Below are 18037 nucleotides of genomic sequence, written 5' to 3' on the forward strand. Positions count from 1 at the left end.
GTGGTGCCATACGATTCACGCGCCCATGCCCAGGATTGCAATGTCTCCCACGATGGCCCCTGGCATGGAAATCTAGTGATGTCTCACAGCCCTAAAGAGAGGGGGGCAGCGATCCTGTGGCAGATGAGATATCAGGTCAAAGGTTTCCAGTAGGAGACCCGGTTGAGGCTTTGTCATTGTAAACCCATTGGTTAACCCATGTCTAAATAGGGCAGGAAAACTGCAAGTAACATGGGGCAGTGGAAGCAGAAATTGATGGAGATTCACTTGCTCCACCAAGCTCCAAATGAGAGATAGGTCTTCACAGCCCATTATATCATGTTCACAGAGGTTTAAAATGGAAAACATTTGGGGATCCCTGGAGAATGTATCAGAAGCACATGAACACATTGAATTGAAAAAGTTGCCTCTCAGTTAAGCTCTTGCGTTCTCTAAATCCATTTCATAGAAAATCTTTGTGAATACAGTATACCAAAGTCATCAGCGTTGTCACTGATCTTTCCCTATATAAATGTGCCTTCTAGAAGTAATCGAACGCCTGAATCTTAGCATTCACATGCAGGCTAATGACTGACAGATTTAAGCTGCTTGAAGTTTCAGAGGGGTCACCAGCAGTCACCGACAGGGTAATGCACACCCAAACATTGGATGCTACAGAACGGCTTTTGCTTCTGTACAATGAAGAATAAGATCATGCTCGTGGATTTGGTCCTGGTCATTCCTCCCACCCCTCAACAATCTAAGGGAGGGAGGTAGGGTCTGTGGAGTCACTTTGCCTCCAAGGTCAGTTTCAATCATCAAAAAAACTAACCCACAATGCCAATGCTCCATAGGTTCATGGAGGACTCTCTTGAAGACCCTCATTCATATGTTCAAACCCAATGCGGTATATTATGTCAACCGGGGTGATATTGTGGGTAGTTTCATAATAGGGTCACTTTCACTTGAATGTCTTGTTCTCCAAATGAACAACCATCCTCCTTCCTGGAGGTGAACTGGCCATACGAAGACAGTGGTGACATGTAAGTATATTAAAATGATCTCTAGTCCCAGACAGAGTTTTTATTGAGATATAGATAAAAAGGGGATGGGGATGGGAGAGACTCAGAGAAATAACCAGCACGGCTGCTGCACAAATGTGATTACCCTGCATAAGTACTCTCTAATTCGACAAGGATTCCCTATTTCTTAAAATAAGGCAACATATTGTGCCTCCAACATTGATGTGTCCAGGAAGGAAGTCCCACCTGGACAAAGATATATGTAACTCATTGTGCTTACAGAGGCAACCTCAAAATTTGAGGAAAACCAGCTCACTTGGTTCTGATGAAAGCCCGAGACCCGTATGGGCTATATAGGGCTGAAACATGTCGACCTGACTTTATCACCAGACTAGTAATTCTTCCCTAGCACATCGCCGTGTGTTATAACCTCATCACCATCCTCTTTATATCTGTATCTCAATAAATACTCTGACTGGGATTTGAGATAATGTTAATATACTCACATGTCACCACTGTATTCATATGGCAAGTTCACCTCCAAGGAAGGAGGATTGTTAAACTAAGAATTGAAAGCTCTGGAACTTCGAGAAGAAGTTCCCAAGACCCAGGAATGAAATGAAAATACATTTGCTTCCAAAAAGTATACGGGCTGAAACCCCACCTACTTAATTTATCGAGCATTTATTCCCTTTCATTGCAACCTTGGCTTTTCCGCTTACATGTACTTTACTGGAAAGTGGTAAATGAAAAGTATTACATAAAAATACAGTTTTCTTAGAGTCTGGAAGGTTCTTGGAAGATAGGAAATTACATTTCCTATTACATCTCAACTAGTGGATCGTCATTCGCCCTGGACCCACCATACTATTTCTGTTGCGCTATGTGTATACACTATTTGGAATTGGTCTAACTCTCTTGATGTGATCTTGATGTTAACATATACTGATGTAAGGCGCTCTGATACCCTTGAGTCAGCGCTATATAAAACTCCTAAAGAAATAAATTAATCTCCTGGCCCATATACTTTCTGAATTAGAAGCTATGTGAACGGAAGCATAGATGGGATTAAAAAATAAATGCATGAGGCCTCTGGTATCCAAGAGAGGATCTCAACTCACAGCGGCTCCATCTGTGTGGACTAGAGGTTATTTCCTGCGGTGAACATCCAAGTCTATGTAGATGCCACAAGTGATCCCTCACTGCTCAAGAGCTGTGAAGTGTCACTTCTCTTCGGGCTCTGTCCCATCTAAAATCAAAGGAGTAGAGATGCCATCACTGATGCTCAACACCCTTTAGATATTACAAATGACAATTTGCACTCCCAATCCATGTGAACGTTTAGATTTTCTGTAGGCACGAGTAGGGTGCTGCCACTCTACGCCATCTACTGTCTTCTGAGTCCGCAAATGTTAACTTATTTTTACATTTTGGAGTCAAGCAAAAACATGTAAAAATTATTTAAGATAAGGATTTATTGAAAAGCAAAATATGTATGTTTTAGAGTTGCTGCAAAGGGTGTCGTGTGAGTGAATTTCCATTTCTTGTTTACATACATGATTTTCACTGACTTTACAGGCAAATGAGGAATAAGCATTCGAATGTCTGGAAACGCCTAAAACGAACATCTTCAAATGGAGGGCATTGTTGCATGGTGTTATAGAGCTGTGCTAAGAACTTCTCAACACATCTAAGGTGTGAGCACTGTATTTGTTATGCTGAAAATGTTATTTTTAAAGCAGGGGTGCGGTCCAAATAAAGGTTACTCCATTTATGTCAAAGGGTTGCAATAAGTCAGAGTATGGCTCGATGGACTGGAAGGAAGACAGACCCCTACTTGAGCAGTCTCTACAAGATATGAAAGCACTTTTGAGAATTGATCCTTTTGGACTTTCCAGTTGAGCACAGCGTGGTCACTTCTCATCCTTGAGTGACCTGAAGTATTCTTGGTAGGCAAACCTGCTATTCTTGCAAAAACATGCTCCCTGATTTAAGGGGTTCATTAAAAACGCTTTTCTCTACTTTTACCTGGAGCAGTTGTAAGAGTGTCAAAACTGCTGCTTCGGCTCCACATCAAACAGCGGACACCTCTGAAATGGATGCGTGCTGGAGGAGGTTGCGGCATGCGAGCTGGTGGGTGCATGAGTTTAAGAGGCATCTTATTTTAGGGTATGTTATGCATATATATATATATATGTATATATATTTTTTTGATTTCAAGTGATTTGTTTAGGATTTTTTTTTATATACAGTACATATATACAGTACAGATATAGAGAAGGCAATGCTGGTGAGAACGTGCGCCGGTGGGGTTACATTCGGCGTGTCATTGGCATCGTTGTGGCGCAAACATGAATCGCTTATGGCCGAATGCGCGCCACATAAATACATAAAAAGTGCGAGCAGTATAAATGCATATAAAATATCGTAGGATAAGAATGGGGTGGTGTGACAGTACCAATTAAAATCTGTTCCTTCACACCCTGCTTTCGATAAATCAATTGCAAACCAGAGTATGGCATTGCCTGTGAGTTGTGGTGAGTGCTTGAAACACATTTGTTCAAGTTTAATGTTATTTTTTTTAATTATTTAAGATTTCTATTTTACGCAAAAAAATGTTTTAATATATTTTACTAAATGTTCCTATACTTTCCCCTAGAGAGAGCTCCATCCTGATCGTGTAGACCTCCACCAGCAGGTGAAAAGTTACTGTATTTCATCACATAATGTTATGCCTGATTGTGTCTCCCTATTTTCGTTAATATGTTTCCAATTTATGGCATGTACTCTGTTTTACTTGCAAAAATTTTCAATAAAAATGTATTAAACAAAAAAAAGTTACTAATAGTAACTTCACACTTGTAAATTCAATCGGCGAGGCCACCCCCTCTTCGATGGAATGGGTGGATACATTTAAGCCATCACCCAGATATAAATCTTCCCTGGGAACTGACGAAGAGCAAAGAAGTGGAGAGTTGGTGTTGGAGAAAATCTCTATGTGAATAAATCTACTCAAGTAAATTTACGTTTGTGAACCCGGCCCAGTGTGGATTTTTAAAAATAATTGTATTCATGTATTGTGGGTTTATTGGGTGAGCCGCAGGTTGTAGTCTAGATCCTCACATGCAAAAGTGGCTATTTGCTTTGCACATTGCCTGGGGATCCTGCCTGTGTGCGAGTTAACTGGAAGCATGTGATGGTACCGCAGAGTCATCTGCTGTCTTAGCTGGATGCTGTTGGGTGGCTGATAAGAGTTCTGTTTGTCCGTGTTCTTTTCCATGATTATGAATGTTGCTGGTATAGCTGAATGCTTTTGTGAGCATGTTGCAATGTTTGCCACGTGTGAGGTCTTCTGTATAATAAGGTCCTTATTATGAGTTGGCTAGAATTTGGTGCAGAAATACTGAGTGGTCAAAATCTACGCCAACCTACAGCAGAGGCATAGCACAAACTGATGAGGCCCTACCGCAGAATGTGATGGGGGCCGCTGAGTCTCCTCTGTCTTATAGATATTGACTGACCTTTGCCTAAATAGGGACCGCCTATAGGGCTGGGGGCCCTGGAAGGGTGGGGGCCTCCCTGCGTCGCAAGACCTTGTGTTACTCTTCCTGCCCAACGGTGTTTCCACACCAAATGCTGCCATTGTTAGTTTCCCCCTGGAGTTGGGGAATAACTGCTCAGACCAAGTGTCCTTTACCAGTCAGTGTCCCCCCCCGTTCAGTGAAAACCCCAGACTTGTTATGCTTCTGCTGAATAAGCGACAAGTATCTAGGGAGGACCGTAGAGGTTTGGGATGGATGAGCACTGACGCAGGGCACGCTTGTGCCTGTGAGGGGCTCGGGGGTACACCGTGTACTCCCGCCCTCGTACTGCTACAGGAGTTGGGCCAGGGATGGACAGGGATGCTTCCCGCGTCCGCTGCAGCTCCTTTGACAGGCCTGGACGCACTTAGACTTGCGACCTGTAGTATTTCATCTGAAGTTGTCTCTCCAGGTGAAATACCCCAACCCGTAATGAGGGCCTAAGTTGTGTTGGAGGTTCATGTGTGCTGTGGTTTAGTGGAAAGGCTTTTCTGGAGCAAGTTGACAACAGTAACCTGTATGGAATGGCGAGCAGAGTGCTGATAATAGGGCAAACGAGGGCAGAGAATGTTTGCAATAGATCTGTCTGGTGGGCCTTCAGCACATGGCTCTGGTTTGTACATTATACCTGCGTTTTTGTACCCTGATTGTCCCCAAACAGGGTAAAGCTGAGCCCTCCGGAGGGACTGCCGGTAGTGCAACAGGTAGGGGCTTGGGCAGCGTGTAATGGCCATTACAATGCCTATGTCACTTTTCACCAACATGCTTTTCTGATCTTCAGAAACATTAAACACCCTACATGCAGGTGATAGAGCGCGCAGGTCACCCGACTATAATTTTTACCATATGCACATTTGGGCCCATAAATTCAATGTTACCATATTGCACGGACACTGGGCACTTGATGCCCTGTGTGAGCAGAGAATCACGAGAGCTGAACACATCATGCCCATCTGTTCAGAGAGGAATTTCCGCCCCCTCCAACCCATATCTCTGTGCCCACAACACATTGAACCCCCCATTCTAGCTCTATGCCATGTTTTCCCATGCATTCTTAAGGGCCATCAAATCTCTAGTTGGGGCGTGGTGCTAAAAAAATGTAAATGTCTTCATTCGTGCTGTAACCGTGTGGTCCAAGATCTTTTGGCCGATTCCTTCTTGCATTTATTTTTTAAACCCAACCCGGAGTAGCTCTCAGCTCGCTCTTTTCTTGATGTTGTGATGTGGACAGCACCCTGGGCCACAGAGGGATCTGGCCTTCAGAGCTGTACCCCGGTTAAAAAAACATAAAGATGCCAGTACAGAGTGTTTCCTGTTTCCCTGAGTCCGAGCATCCATATAACTTAATTTCAAAACATTTCCAGAAGACATAGTTAAATATATATGTGATTTTAATTACCTTCCTACGAATTTAGAGATTTCAAAGCATAGGGTATTTCCTATCGTAAGTTTTATACCCAGTAATGAAAAGGCCTCATCCTGTCTAGTGACAGTGTAGGGCCCACCAGGGGTGCAAATCCGCAGCTTCCCAAAATCACATACACAATGTTGTATTTTTACTCATCCCTGTTCCCCCTATCGCAGCAACGCTGGTGCTTTTAACCTCTTTTGTGCAAGACACTGTTTTTTGTATGTACTTTTATGGGTGTGTGCCCCTTTTGTGCCTATGTATGGTTGCTGGTCTGTGCACAGCTGTGTGCATTGGTAACTTGATAGATCTAAACACTGCACCTTTTGTTTGGGATTAAGCCCTTTTTGTGACTATGCACCTTTGCCACCCTATGCCCAATTGTGTGACTCTGTATATCTTTTGAACCCGTCATCTTTTGAGGAGTATTAACATTTTTTGTACAATTGCACCTTTCTGTTCCCACTACACGTTTGGGCCCAATCAACGTTTATTAATTCAAGGCACATTTGTTGGACTACACACCTCATTTTTGAACTGCACTCGTATGTGAACATTTTTACTTGTATGCAATATAAATATTTCAAACTATGCATTGTGGGGGGGCGATGGGCCTTTTGAGCCTATGTAACTTTTTGGGCTTGTTCAACTTTTGTGAGCTTATGTACCATTTTGGATCTAGACAACTCAACGCAGTTGTCTTTACTCCTGCACTCAGCAAACTCTTAAACATGGATCTTGACGGCAGTATTCTGCTGTGGAACTATGCCTATGTAACTATGCTGCCCAAGGCGCTCTGGGTCCTAACCCACGAAAATAGAGTATGTGTACGTGACAAGACACGTGTTATCTGGTTTGTTCAGCGTCGCTCTCCCTTTGCGTCGCATGGGGTTTGCAGTGGTATTTACCACTTGACAGTACAAGAGCAGGCACAGCATGGGAGAAAAGCACTCAACAAATTGAGAGAAAGGCCGAGAAATAGATGGTGCTCTGTGATTCCGTGAGGGAGGTGTTTGCCTCACAGATCACAAATCAAGCTGTCTCCATTAGCCTCATGACAGATTGTCAGCAAATGTCACTGTCCTTCAATCACAGTTGTAAGAGTATTCCATAGTCTGTACCCACAGGGGAAACAACCTTTACAACGCAACTTTTACAACGCAAGATCCATTACAACGCATGTCATTACAACACAGTCATTACAACGCATAATATTACAACGCATACCATCACAACGCATGTCATTACAACGCAGTCATTACAACGCATATCATTACAATGCATCCCATCACAATGCATAGAACCCTTACACTATCCACTTACCCCACTGTTGCACTCCCTGGAGTTAGATTAGTAATTTTTTACCCCTACACTATCCAATACTTACCATACATGCAATGTAATGGTATGCGTTGTAATGGTATGCACTGTAAAGGTAGTATGCGTTGTAATGGAATGCATTGTGATGGTAGTTTAAGGAAATTCGTTGTAATGGCATGCGTTGTAATGGTATACGTTGTAAAAAATGCGTTGTAAAGGTATGCGTTGTAAAAGTATGCGTTGTAACGTCATACATCCACCCACAGTGTAGGCTAATTCGCCTCTCATCCGATCACAGTAGATAAACTTACCACTCTCCCCCATCAAGAGTGGACGAGGTTTTCCTCTGTCCTCCAGACACAGTGGGAGCACATTCCCCTGTCCCCTAATCACAGGGGAGATGGTTCTGCACTGTCCCCTGTGTCACAGAGGGAAAACACATTCTGCTGTCCTTCATTTACAGTGCAAAAACCTTCCTCTGCCCCCATTCACAGCAGAGAAGGCGTGGGTGACACCATCTAGTAGTGACAGTGGGATTACAGTCTGCTTCCTTCAGTCACAACGAGTGGGTCTGCTACTGACCGCTTCTTACAACAGAGAGGACTTTCCACTACCCAATAACCACTGTAGGAACCCCCTCCACTGCCATTCAATCCCAGCCACAGAGCATGCTGCTGTTCCCCTTCATGGTACACAGGGGAGATTCCACAGTTCCTCTACTCACGAGAAAACGGAGGAGAAGTCGATCCTAACCAGGGGGGACTCGGAGGCACTCTTGATCAAGCGCGTAACATTCCACCAGGTGTAATGTAAAGGTGGTCTCAATTGGCACTGACATCTGCCTTCCACAAACAGTCCATGATCCCCAAACTGCAGCACCCACTGTTCACAGTTTGCTCTCTTAAAACGCCCCACCTCTCCTTTTCGTAGTACCCACACAATCACGCCACAATTAAAAATATATATATACATAAACAGAGGCAGGCAAGTGCTCCTCCTGCCTTGGCAACCACATCCCCTCAAGCTTCATTATGTGTCAACCCTAACTTAACAGACACTCACAAATAGATCTTAGACAAAAGCAGTTTTTCCCATGACCCTCAAGGTGAGTATCCCCAAAAACAAGCCATGTACACAGTTAAGGGCCTTGCTGGACGTATTTGGAACCAGATAGAGAAACCAGAAGGAAGAGTGTGAGATACAACAGGAGAAAAAGAGGAAGAAAGCAATTCGTAAGTAAATAAATTAGGTAGAAAGTGAGAAAGGCAAAGGAAGAAAGTGGAAAAGGTAATGTGTGAAGCGAGAAAAGAGTGGCGGCGGAAAGGTTATGCACAATAAAGGGAAAGAAAAGAAAGAAAGAAAGAAAGAAAAAGAAAGAAAGAAAGAGGAAAAGTAAAACAGTGGAGTCATGAAAGAACCCAATTAAGTGTGGAAGAACTATAAACATCGAAAGATAAAATAGAAGCTAAGAAAGCAAGAAAGCAAGAAAGAAAGAAAGAAAGAAAGAAAGAAAGAAAGAAAGAAAGAAAGAAAGAAAGAAACAATTTAAGGAAATTCATATGAAGCGAACCGACCTCCAAACAACGCCGTGCGCTCTAGGACAGTGAACTTGGTCTTGGTATACGAGTTTGTGACCGCACTGGAACCATCCTGCCCTTGGTCCGGTCAATACCGTGTCGCCGCTGCCTCTCCTCCCTTGCACAAGGCTCCCTGATTCATGGCAGGCTTTTAAACTCCAAAACAGAAAGAGGGAGAGCGAGAGAGAAAGTTTCCAGGGCTGCCAGTTACCCATAAAAAATCCCTCTTTTTTTCCTGCAGACTACAAAAGCATGCTGTTTAAAAACGCAGAGACTGGGTTGAAACTCAATGCAGCCCTGGGGCTGAGGTTTTAACTATAAAAAATGAACTCTGACGCGCCGAAGGGGCTCCGCTTTGAGCAGCAAGAGGTCTGCTGAGAGGGTCTTGGCGATGCTCAGGTGAAGCCACCGCCGACCCTCGGCGGCAGTGGGCGGCGGTGCTGGCTTGCCCAGGGGCGGACTCCGGAAGGACTCGTGGTAGATTGAGCGTGAGATCCGAACGGGTTCTTCCTGCTCGTCCACTCGTCGCCCCCACATCCTAGGCTACCAATCTGCAGGTCCGAAGGAAGAGGAGGGAGGGAGGGAGGGAGGAAGGGAGAGTGGTCCTCCGGGGACCAGTGCGCTGTTCGCAGCCAGTCCAGAGAGGGGCGAGAGAGCCGAGGTCCGGGGCTCACGCTGGTGGCCAGACAGGGTGACTGACCCCAGGGGCTGACCTCACCATCCCGGACGGCCACAGCCACATACTCTCACCGGACACACCAAGCACAGCAGGCGAAAGGACGGGACGAGCACTCACCTGGGACAGACAGGACGTGGCGACTCCAAACCAGACCCAAACTCCTGAGCTGCCAAAGTGCTCCGTCGAGAAGCGCCCGCTCCGTCTCGCCGTGTGAGCCGTGTGCCTGCCCCCGACTGAAGTGTGCCTCCCTCGCTCTAATGAGGTGTGTGCCTGCCTGCCTGCCTTTGAATGTGTGTGCTTGTCTCGCTGTAAATGAGATGCGTGCTTGCCCTGGAGTGAAGTATGCTTCAGCCTATAAAATATGTTACGCCTTTCCCACTGTGAGTGGCGTACCTCTGTGTTGTGCGTGTGTTTTCCCGTCTGAGAGTGGCGTGTGTTTCTCTTTCTAACTGAGGTTTGTTTGTGTGTCAGTGCCCGCGAACGGGTGATGTGTCCTGCCCTCCTCAGGGTGACGTGTACGTGTGTGTGTGTGTGTGTGTGTGTGTGTGTGTGTGAGTTCCCTGCGTGAGAACGGTGCTTGTATGTCTGCCTCTGTGCTGTTTGCGTGTTCCTCCGTGTTAGCAATCCGTCTGCACTCTCTTCTGTTTCTCTCTGATGTTTGCGAGTCAGTGGGTCCGTCTCTTTTTCTGAAGCTGGCGAAGTGTGTGTGTCTCTTAGTGCGTGGGGAATGTATGCTTGTCTCTTTCTGTGCGTGGTGTGTGTCTCTCACCCTCTGTGCCCCCCCCCCTCTCCCTCTCTCTCACTTTCATGAAGAAATCTTCACAATCTGCTATTCATAACCCAAAACGGTCATGTGACCAGGCAGGCTCTTAAATATACGGCACATTTTTCAAAAAACCACAGAATGACTTCAGGGTAGGATGCAGGAAATATTTTCTGTGTTTCTTTTTCCCCCTCCCTGTCTCGTTGTTCAGGGTTTGAGTGGCTGTCAGACTGGCTTGCGCCCGGGGCACTGGGTCCCCGCGCGCGCACAGGCCACAGTCAGGAATACCTCCCCTTTTCTGCCACCCCTGGTGCGGCTTATGGCTGGCCTGCCTCGGGCAATCCGGCAGGCAGCAGACAGCAGACACACATGAGCACAGACAGGTAGACTTGCTGAGACACAGACATCTTCACAAGCTGGGAACACACATGGGCAGAAGCAGGCATGACAGGGGGCCGCGACAAGGCGGTGCTCAGACACAGGCACATGGAATGTATATGGTGTATATCTAGTTACAAAGCAGTGGTCGATTGAGAAAGGCACGCAGACATGCAGAGACAAAGACACGCGTATTTCCACAGACACAGGCACATGGCAGAAAAAGATGCATGTCTTGGGCGTACCGCAAGCCCCGCTGCAGCCCATGCAGGCGTGGGGATGGGAGGCTGTCCCTTTAGGAGCCCCGTAACTCTTGTGCCCCCCATTCAAGCCAAGGCACGTGCATTGCTGTGGGACGCGGGAGTCGCGAGGCCCTCGTCACATTCTGCAGCGGGGCCGCAGTCTTTTCGTTCCGCCACTGGTGCATGTACAGGCACGCGTCCAGGGTGGCAAGAACAGTCACCCAGGGTGAGACGGAGGATATACAAAGATGCAGAGGCGCACGAGAAGCAGAAACCAGGCAGGAGGTGCACACAGACATGCAAATACAAACAAGTTCAGACGGATGCACGTGGGCATGCACAGAGAGGCACACGCGGAGACGCTGGCACACACCTACACGCACGCATAGGTAGGGCCAGAGAGACCTGTTGAGTGGCAGACATGCCAATATGCATATATGTGCGCGGTGATAGGCTCATGTGCGTCAGGGGTAGGAGGATTGGCCTTCCGGCAAGGCAAATGCCCCACAGGGATTATGTCTGAGAAGCAGGGGTGCAACTAAACTCTGGTGGCAGAGGCAATTGAAAACTTCAGTCCAAATTATTTGGGGGGTGGGGCGCGTTATTTGTTTTGTTGTAAACTGCATACGGTGTGGGGACTTTTTGGGACAATAGCCTTATGGCCAGTGGTAGATTTGTAAGCGATCTGGACCAATATGTGAGGTAACAGGGTACTTTCATAAACATAGTGTGCTAATTGCATCGGTTCAACCTATTAAACCTTTGAAACATTTACATTATATTTAGGCATCCTTCTCCCAAAGTATGTTTACAAATATTGATATCAAATCGTGCAGATCAAGAACATTTCATTAGTTAATATTCTGTTGCTACTGCATTTTTGAGTACCCAATAGGTTGACATTTGTTTGCATGACTGGGCAAATCTCTTCCTGTCTGGAGGAAGGGTGCATCATGTGCAGGCTCTGTAGCACATAACATGTTGAGGCTTCCATCCATGGTATTACATGGTGACCCGGAGTTCCTGCTACCAATGCATATCCACCGTTTTAATATGGTTTGGAACTCCCATAGCCTGATGTCCCACCCACCTTTAAAAAGACTGTAACGTTAATAACCCACGAAGCACAAAAATTGGGCACAAATAATGATTATCCATGATGTCCCCACAGTAGACCACAGTTAGAGTTGACCAGGGTTAGCAGCTGCTAGATCACACCTAAGGCCTAACATTTGTGTCCTGCCACTGCTCTTGCTTCCCCTCCAAGTTCATGGAGTCTGAGGCATGACAAGAAATGTAGCTCTAAGCGTCATTTGCCTCTAGCTATAAACTGAGTAGTAATGAAGAAGGTTTTTAGACTCTATGGGTAAACCAAGGGCTCATCCGTGTAAAACTATTGGTGGTCAAAGTGTGTGTGATGTCATTTCCACCACCCTTTGCCTTTTTCGCGAATTGACATCCATGAAAGAACAGAACCGATACTCAAACTTCTATGATACCATTGAATGCCAGCAGCAGAATATAGGTCAAAAGAATAGCCGTTGGGAAAATATTTAGCAACTGTGCATGAAGAATTACTGCTACAACTTATTCTGAAATCTGCATGTATGTTTTCATAGAAGGCTTTTTTAGTATGTCTAAATGGAATTCTTGTTTTGTGGAAAAGGGATCATGTAATAACATTTCTTGGGTTAAAGCTCGTTATTAACATCTTCCAAAAACAACGGCGAATGCATAAAAACTGAGTGGTTTCTAACAGGAATGATGGGTTAAATTAGAACACTTGAACATGTTTTTTGATAAACAAGGCTAATGTGATAGAAGGGTTGAGTTGTAGACATTCTACTGTCAAATGTTTTGCAGCAGGTGTATTCTTGGGCTTGATAGATAAGGGTTACAAAATTAACAGCAACCGTGTTAAGTTTTCAATGGTAGAGTATTGTCTTCTCTGAGCAAGAAGCTATTAGTCTAAGACAGTAAATACCCCTCCAGCTAACCCAGCCTTCTCTTTTCCACCACCGTAAACCATTATTAAAGCCCTAACATTTATAACTCTTAAGGCCTCTTTACTGCCATTATCCCAGCTCCCCTTCCCATTTTCGCTCTTTAGCAGTGGGCAGTGGTGGTTGGCAGGGGATGGGGGTTGCGGGGCGAGGGGACAAAAAAATCCACGTACCTTTTGCTGCTGGCCGTCCGTCTCTCCCCTTCGGTCCCTTCATCTGCCTTCTCCTCTGCTTTTGAAGGGATGTATGACGTTACAACGCATACTTTTACAACGCATTTTTTACAACACAACATCCTTTACAACGCATTTCATTACAACGCATGCCATTACAACGCTTTTTTTAAAACTGCCTTTACAACGCATTCCATTACAACGCATACTACCTTTACAACACACACCATTACATTGCATGTATGGTAAGTATTGGATAGTGTAGGGGTAACAATTACTATTATAACTCCAGGGGGGTGCAACATTAGGGTAAGTGTTGGATAGTGTAGGGGTAAAATTACTATTCTAACTCCAGGGGGTGCAACAGTAGGGTAAGTGTTGGATAGTGTAGGGGTAAAAATTACTATTCTAACTCCAGGGGGTGCAACAGTAGGGTAAGTGTTGGATAGTGTAAGGGTACTATGCGTTGTAATGGTATGCGTTGTAATGGTATGCGTTGTAATGACTGTGTTGTAATGACATGAGTTGTAAGTGTATGCGTTGTAGTGTCATGCGTAGTAATGGTTGCGTTGTGATGGCATGCGTTGTAAGGGATGTTGCGTTGTAATGACTGCGTTGTAATGGTAGTGCGTTGTAAAAGTTGCGTTGTAAAGGTTGTTTCCCCTTTTGAAGCATAAGGAAGCAGGAAGCACACATGCTCTCTCCCCTAAGCCAATCACAACGCTGCAATGCAGCGTTGTGATTGGTCTGAGTGCTGTGGCTTGAGGCTCAGACGGGGCTGTAAGTCTTTGCATGTTCCTCACCAGGCTGTGTAAAGCAAGCCTGGTGGGGAAGATGCAAAAAGCGCATGACTGTTTGGCCGGCCCAAGAGGGCCGGCCAAGCAGTCATGCACACTCGTAGAGGGCAAACCACACCTCCCCCATGACCCTAGCCCAGCCGGCCCTAACCCAGCCCGTAGTGAAAAATAAAATGATAAAAACCAGGTTATTATTATTTTCTTTTTCTGCTGCACTGCTCTCAAAGCAGTGGGGTGACGCTCCTCCACCTTAGCGGAGGAGCCACCACTGGCAGTGGGCAAACGGCAAAATGTAACTACTAGGAGTAGGCTAATGGAGCTGCTCGGCATGTGAAGTCTGCGTGTAGAGTGAGCATATAGTGCATACACAGTAGTGGGTGGGAGTGTCTGTGTGTGTTTTAGGTGTGTGTGTGTATCTTAGTACAAAAGCCAGAGGGATCCAATTTCGATGCCTATAATTTGATGTGGCACATAATGAAAGTTGATATCCCCAGACAGTGGAAGTGAATTGCCTGCCTTCCCATGGATGCAGGATAGATGTTAAACCTCTAAGCCTTAGGGTAGTCATCCCCCAAACATTTTTCCTTACTCCTCCATATTTTTCTGATCTAATTTTTGTTGGCCTTGGTACTCCGTGCACTTTACAACTGCTAATCAGTGCCAAAGTGCTTGTGCTTACTCCTTAAAACATGGTAACATTGGTTTATTCTCATTGGCATATTCAATGTACTTGTAAGTCCCTAGGAAAGTGGTACTACATGTGCTCTGTGCCTATAAATAAAATGCTATTTGTGGCCCTGCAGCGCTGAGTGTGCAACTCACTTAAGTAGTTCTTTAAATATATCTCAGATCTTCCATTGCAGCCTGTGGGTGCGGTTTTGAACTGCAATTTCAACCTAATAAAACAAACCTTTTGCCAGGCCCAAACCTTCCTTTTTAATACATATAAGTCATCCCTCAGGTAGTTCGTAACAGCCCATAGCGTATTTAAAAAGTAGGCCATGTAATTTTAAGTTTTACATGACTTGATGGTGAAAACTCTTAAGGGAGCGTGGCTAACCGCCGAGCATGGCGGCTATGTGATTGCTAGGCTTCCGGCCCGGGGACCTTCATTGGCACCAAAATACCTGCATAGAAGCGACACCCATTCCTCAAAAGTGCTGGAGGGAGAGGCAAGGACACCGCAGACTCAATTCCCGAGCCAAACTGCCACCGTCCCGATGTGGGACCCTGTCACAACGAAGGTGCGCAGCGACTCAGCCTGAAAGAAGATGGCGGCCATCGTCTTCCCTTGACGGTGAACGATAAGCCGAGCCATGCTGCGGTGAGAATTGGAAAGCCCTGCGGTTATCCCTGTTAATTTTTTGCTAGCGGGGGGCTTGCTGTTCTTCCGAGCGCCTCGTGGGATTGATGGCGAGGTGAGCCGGAACATGCTACACTTGGCGACCCCTGAGATCGGAGCACATTCGAGCATCTGCCTGCTGAGCCCCTTGAAGTGGTGGTGCCTGCTGCGGGGCGGACTGCCGAGTGTGGGACCTGCGGTCTCATTAGCCAGAGCAAAAAATAGATTATAGCCATCGCCCTGCTAGGGCCTGCATTGTGGAATGAGCTCCCCGCTCCCATTGGGCATAATTACCCCGGAGGGCTCCATGCGGGAAGCGGCTTCATGTGGTGAGGTGCGCAGCTGTTCCGGTCCACTATCGAAGTACTGTCTAAGGCACCTGAATACGAGTCGTGCTGAGGCGCTACAGACTCTTTGGGCTCATTTTTGGGGCTAGAGACTGCACCTGTGACAGCAAAAAACTTAAGGAAGAATAACACTGGTACAAGGATACACTCGCAAAGAGAGGGCTCCTGACCCCATTCATGTGCAACGGCACCAGTGAGTAACAGAATAAAGGTGCATGGACTTTATGGTGCTGCAGTCCAAACTGAATAAGCTGGTGATACACTTGGTGTTTCCTGGTCATGGGCAAGTTGTTTGGTGCTTTAGGGTGTCTGCAGGGCATCAGTCCGACCGGTGTTGAGCACTGAAGAGGGTGGCAAGTCGTGGTGTGGCTGATCTCGACTGGTATGGGCTGGAGTGCTGGCGCCAACCGCTCCTCCATAATTGCGGTCTAAACAGTGTACAGGGAGTGTGACACAGAGACCGTAGGTCACGGCGGGCCTAACTCTGGGGTCTTTCCTCTACTGGAGCTCTACTAGCAGATATAGCACACAATGATTAAGGCTGGTAATATATAAGGAACTACAGAAGACATACACCTTGCGTCTGACACTGGTCGCCAAAAAATACACTTCTCGGAGTCTGGACGTCCTCCGTACCTGGGCAGCAGCCCACAGCAGGGAATTTGACACTTCCAAAGGGTCTCTACATCGGAACATAGGCATTTATACCCACAATGGAGGGACCAAGAATGATAACTACTTAAGGGAAGATAAGATAAACGTGTCAGTGAAATTGATGAGGCACGGACAATAACCATTGTAACATTCCAACCCCATAATTCCACCGCGGACTTTGGCACGATACCAGCGACATAATTAGGTGCACGAAAGGCAGGAACCAAGATGCAGAGGAATCCGGTGCAACTTCGACCGCCTCTTCCACAGAGATTGTACCCCCCCACAGTGGAGTCACGCGTGCTGATCGAGCAACAACTGGGATCCTTGATGGCAGACATTGCTTTAATTCGTGATGACCACAAGATACTTGCTGAAAAAGTATCTGCCAACAAAACGGCAGTGCAAGGACTGCTCCCAAAGCAAAAAGAACACTTGAGCGAGCTGGAACAGATGCAACACCAGATTGTAACCCTACAGGAGAGGGTAGAAGATGCAGAGGGGAGATCACATCAACATAACTTGCGGATTATTGGCCTACCAGAGAACACAGAGGGTCGAAATGCAATAATCTACGTAGAAGCATGGCTCAAATCTCTTATGTCACCGGGAAGTCTGACTAACACTTTTTGCATCAAAAGAGCCCAAAGCGTCCCTACACACAGAAGAGTCCTGGGCATGCCGCATGACCTGTTGTAGCCAGAGTGCTGAATTACAGAGACTGTGACCAGATATTACAAGTTGTGAGGGAAAAAGCACCAATTATGAAAGACAATGCACGCATCTCCCTGTTTCTTGATTACACCCTCCAAGTGCAGAAGCAGAGGGTGCAATATCTTGGAGTTAAGCAACATCTACAGGCAATAAATGTGAATAATGCACTCATACCCAGCGAAACTCAAAATAATTAATGAGCAAAAAAGCCACTTTTTTGATTCTTCAACTGAAGCGTGGGATTGGATCGAACATACCTTCACGGACCTACCTATTGATTCTGCTTACCGACGGTCAGAGGAGTCTCAATCCGGGTTGCGGCAATCTCAGCGGCAACTACTAACAAAATCTAAGCGATATGATGAAGTCACAACTCCAACACCCGAACAAGCGCTGGAAGAGCAGAGAAGGGCTATTGTTTCCGCTGCCACCTTCAAAGACACAAGAACAGTCACAGATGATGAATCATCTACAGAAGATGCGGCTCAGTCGGAGCCGGACCATAGACTACCTCAGTTTTCCTTGCTATCCTCACACACAGGAGTGCACTCCTCAATTAAAGGACTGAGGTAAGATCACTCGAAATGGCCTAGACTGTACTACTATGGTGGACCTCCTGGGCTGCTGTTTGTAAGTAAACATGATTCTGATGGGAGAGACAATATGGGTTCTCCCTCCAGAGGAGGTAAGACTATCAGTTGGACATTTCGTTTACTCCTTATGTAACAGAGAAAGTATACTAGTTCCCTAGATAGGGGGCGGGTGTCTGCTCTCCCCTGTTCTCGCAGAGACTTAAACACTGATTCAAGACGCGGGTGGTTGAGCCAGGGGCCGGGAGATGGCAGGCCCCTCTTTTCTTTTGCTCAAGGGAGGTTCTCTTTTGGAGTGTTAGTAGCTCTCAGAGTTCCTTTAAGCCATGACCCCCATTGCAGTAGCAAATGTTAAATGTTCTGAATTATTGAGTATTGTTATTATAGTTTAGTCTAACCAAGTTCCGCAGTTGGACAGTGTATTGGGATGCTTGATTGGGATGTTGACCGGCCGGATTTCATGGAAAC

At 46.1% G+C, this 18037-nt stretch overlaps 1 protein-coding gene and 1 long non-coding RNA gene across 2 annotated transcripts in view; one reads left to right on the forward strand and one right to left on the reverse strand.

The window, feature by feature from the left end:
* Positions 1–10073, reverse strand: part of RARG (retinoic acid receptor gamma) — a 369787-nt gene extending 359714 nt beyond the window's left edge. Inside the window, exon 1 of the mRNA XM_078687532.1 lies at positions 9684–10073. The gene's annotated coding sequence lies outside the window, so the exon portion shown is untranslated. The remainder of the gene's footprint in view (positions 1–9683) is intronic.
* LOC144828921 (uncharacterized) overlaps positions 1573–18037 on the forward strand; it is a 152898-nt gene continuing 136433 nt past the window's right edge. The window contains exons 1-2 of the long non-coding RNA XR_013610557.1: positions 1573–2950; positions 3039–3699. This is a non-coding gene — a long non-coding RNA (uncharacterized LOC144828921). The remainder of the gene's footprint in view (positions 2951–3038; positions 3700–18037) is intronic.

This window comes from Lissotriton helveticus, chromosome 1_1 (assembly GCF_964261635.1).
Source record: "Lissotriton helveticus chromosome 1_1, aLisHel1.1, whole genome shotgun sequence".
NCBI lineage: Eukaryota > Metazoa > Chordata > Amphibia > Caudata > Salamandridae > Lissotriton > Lissotriton helveticus.